Consider the following 4,463-nt stretch of genomic DNA (forward strand, 5'->3'; position numbering starts at 1 on the left):
CAAAGTACCGAACGCGAATCATATGAACGTGATGAAAACTAGCTTGAAGATATTCCCATGTGTCCTCGGGAGCGCTTTTCCTTATATAAGATTTTGTCCAGGCTTGTCCTTTGCTACAAAAAGGATTGGGCCACCTTGCTGCACTTTATTTACTTTTGTTACTTGTTGCTCATTACAAATTATCTCATTACAAAACTATCTATTACCACTTATTTGAGTACTTGCAGAGAATACCTTGCTGAAAACCGTTTATCATTTCCTTCTGCTCCTCGTTGGGTTTGACACTCTTACTTATCATAAGGACTACGATAGATCCCCTATACTTGTGGGTCATCAAGACTCTTTTCTGGTGCCGTTGCCGGGGAGTGAAGCACCTTTGGTAGGTGGAATTCGGTAAGGAAAAATTTATATAGTGTGCTGAAATTTGCTGTCACTTGTTAGTATGGAAGGTAATCCTCTGAGGGGCTTGTTCGGGGTATCTTCACCCCGACAAGTAGAGAAAAGAGTTGCTCCTCAACCTACTGAACCTATTGAAAATGAAATTCCTTATGAGTGTCCTTCGAGTATAATAGAAAAACTGCTAGCTAATCCTTTTACAGGAGATGGAACAAAGCATCCTGATGAACACCTAATATATGTGGATGAAGTTTGTGAATTATTTAAGCTTGCAGGTATTTTCGATGATGTTGCTAAGAAGAAGGTCTTCCCTTTATCTTTGAAGGGAGACGCATTGACATGGTATAGGCTATGTGATGATATGGGATCATGGAACTATAGAAGATTGAAATTGGAATTTCATCAAAAGTATTACCCTATGCATCTTGTTCATCGTGATCACAATTATATATATAATTTTTGGCCTCGCGAAGGAGAAAGCATCGCTCAAGCTTGGGGGAGGCTTAAATCAATGTTATATTCATGCCCCAATCATGAGCTTCCAAGAGAAACAATTCTTCAAAAAATTTATGCTCGGCTTTCTGATAACAATCGCACCATGCTTGATACTTCTTGTGCTGGATCTTTTATGATGAAGACTATTGAATTCAAATGGAATTTATTGGATGGAATTAAATGCAACTCTGAAGATTGGGACCTCAACAATGGTATGGAGTCAGGTATGACACCTAAGTTTGATTGTGTTAAATCTTTCATGGATACCGATGTTTTCCGTAAGTTTAGCACTAAATATGGACTTGATTCTGAGATAGTAGCTTATTTCTGTGAATCTTTTGCTACTTACGTTGATCTACCTAGGGAGAAGTGGTTTAAATATCATCCTCCCATAGAAGTAAACGTAGATACACCTATTAAAGTTGAAGAAAAGACTGTCACTTACAATGATCCTATTGTTCCTACTTCTTATGTTGAGAAATCACCTTTCCCTGTTAGGATAAAGGATCATGCTAAAGCTTCAACTGTAGTTCGTAAAAGCAATATTAAAACATATACACCTCCTGAGCAAGTTAAGTTGAACCTAATATTGCTATTGTTAAAGAGCTCTTGTCTGATAATATTGATGGGCATCTTATTCAGTTCTGCGGTGAAACTGCTAGAATTGCTAAACCTTGTGCTAAAGATAAACATAGACCTGTGGTAGGCGTGCCTGTTATTTCTGTTAAAATAGGAGATCATTGTTATCATGGCTTATGTGATATGGGTGCTAGTGCTAGTGTTATACCTTATGACTTGTATAAAGAAATCGAGCATGAAATTGCACCTGCTAAGTTAGAAGATATTGATGTCACAATTAAACTTGCTAATAGAGATACTATTTCAGCAATGGGAATTGTTAGAGATTTTGAAGTCTTGTGAGGGAAAAGTAAATATCCTGCTGATTTTCTTGTTCTTACTTCTCAGCAAGATAGCTTTTGTCCCATTATATTTGGTAGACCCTTCTTGAATACAGTTAATGCTAGGATAGACTGTGAAAAGAATGTTGTTACTATTGGCTTGGATAATATGACTCATGAGTTTAATTTCTCTAAATTTAGTAAACAACGCCGTGAAGAAGAATTGCCTAGTAAGGATGAAATTACTGGTCTTGCTTCTATTGCCGTACCTCCTAATGATCCTTTAGAACAATATTTGCTAGACCATGAGAATTATATGTTTATGAATGAAATAAGGGAAATAGATGAAGTATTCTTTAAACAAGAACCTATGCTAAAACACAATTTGCCTATTGAAATCCTAGGGGATCCTCCTCCACCTAAGGGAGATCCCGTGTTTGAGCTTAAACCATTGCCTGATAATCTTAAATATGCTTATCTTGATGAAAAGAAGATATATCATGTTATTATTAGTGCTAACCTTTTAGAGCATGAAGAAGAAAGATTATTGAAAACTCTGAAGAAGCACCGTGCTGCTATTGGATATACTCTTGATGATCTTAAGGGCATTAGTCCCACTCTATGTCAACATAAAATAAATTTGGAAGCAGATGCCAAACCAGTTCGTGATCCTTAACGACGTTTGAATCCTAAAATGAAAGAAGTGGTAAGAAAAGAAATACTAAAGCTTCTAGAGGCAGGTATAATTTACCCCGTTGCTGATAGTTAGTGGGTAAGTCCTGTTCATTGTGTCCCTAAGAACGGAGGTATTACTGTTGTTCCTAATGATAAAGATGAATTGATTCCACAAAGAATTATTACCGGTTATAGGATGGTAATGGATTTCCGCAAATTAAATAAGGCTACTAAGAAAGATCATTACCCCTTACCTTTTATCGATCAAATGCTAGAAAGATTATGCAAACATACACATTACTGCTTTCTAGATGGTTATTCTGGTTTCTCTCAAATACCTGTATCGGCTAAAGATCAATCAAAGACTACTTTTACATGCCCTTTTGGTACTTTTGCTTATAGACGTATGCCTTTTGGTTTATGTAATGCACCTGCTACCTTTCAAAGATGCATGATGGCTATATTCTCTGACTTTTGTGAAAAGATTTGTGAGGTTTTCATGGATGACTTTTCCGTCTATGGATCTTCTTTTGATGATTGCTTGAGCAATCTTGATCGAGTTTTGCAGAGATGTGAAGAAACTAATCTTGTCTTGAATTGGGAAAAGTGCCACTTTATGGTTAATGAAGGTATTGTCTTGGGGCATAAAGTTTCTGAAAGAGGTATTGAAGTTGATAAAGCCAAGGTTGATGCTATTGAAAAGATGCCATGTCCCAAGGACATCAAAGGTATAAGAAGTTTCCTTGGTCACGCCGGATTTTATAGGAGGTTCATCAAGGACTTCTCAAAAATTTCTCGGCCTCTGACTAATTTATTACAAAAAGATATACCATTTGTCTTTGATGATGATTGTGTAGAAGCATTTGAAATACTTAAGAAAGCATTAGTCTCTGCACCTATTGTTCAGCCACCTGATTGGAATTTACCCTTTGAAATTATGTGTGATGCTAGTGATTATGCTATAGGTGTTATTCTAGGGCAAAGAGTTGATACGAAATTAAATGTTATCCATTATGCTAGTAAGACTCTAGACAATGCTCAAAAACAATTATGCTACTACTGAAAAAGAACTTTTAGCAGTTGTATTTGCTTGTGATAAGTTCAGACCTTATATTGTTGATTCTAAAGTAACTATCCACACTGATCATGCTGCTATTAAATATCTTATGGAGAAGAAAGATGCTAAACCTAGACTTATTAGATGGGTTCTCTTGCTACAAGAATTTGATTTGCATATTGTTGATAGAAAAGGAGCTGAAAACCCCATTGCAGACAACTTATCTAGGTTAGAGAATGTTCTTGATGACCCACTACCTATTGATGATAGTTTTCCTGATGAACAATTAAATGTCATAAGTACTTCTCGTAGTACCCCTTGGTACGCTGATTATGCTAATTACATAGTTGCTGAATTTATACCACCTAGCTTCACATACCAACAAAAGAAAAAGTTCTTCTATGATTTGAGACATTACTTTTGGGATGACCCACATCTTTATAAAGAAGGAGTAGATGGTGTTATTAGACGTTGTGTACCTGAGCATGAACAGGAACAGATCCTGCGCAAGTGCCACTCTGAAACTTATGGAGGACACCATGCGGGAGATAGAACTGCACATAAGGTATTGCAATCCGGTTTTTATTGGCCTCCTCTCTTCAAGGATGCCCGTAAGTTTGTCCTATCTTGTGATGAATGTCAAAGAATTAGTAATATTAGTAGACGTCAAGAAATGCCTATGAATTATTCACTTGTTATTGAACCATTTGATGTTTGGGGCTTTGATTATATGGGACCTTTTCCTGCCTCTAATGGATATACACATATTTTAGTTGCTGTCGATTATGTTACCAAGTGGGTAGAAGCTATTCCAACTAGTAGTGCTGATCATAACACTTCTATTAAAATGCTTAAAGAAGTTATTTTTCTGAGGTTTGGAGTCCCTAGATATTTAATGACTGATGGTGGTTCACATTTTATTCATGGTGCTTTCCGTAAAA

Source organism: Triticum aestivum, chromosome 4A (assembly GCF_018294505.1).
Source record: "Triticum aestivum cultivar Chinese Spring chromosome 4A, IWGSC CS RefSeq v2.1, whole genome shotgun sequence".
NCBI lineage: Eukaryota > Viridiplantae > Streptophyta > Magnoliopsida > Poales > Poaceae > Triticum > Triticum aestivum.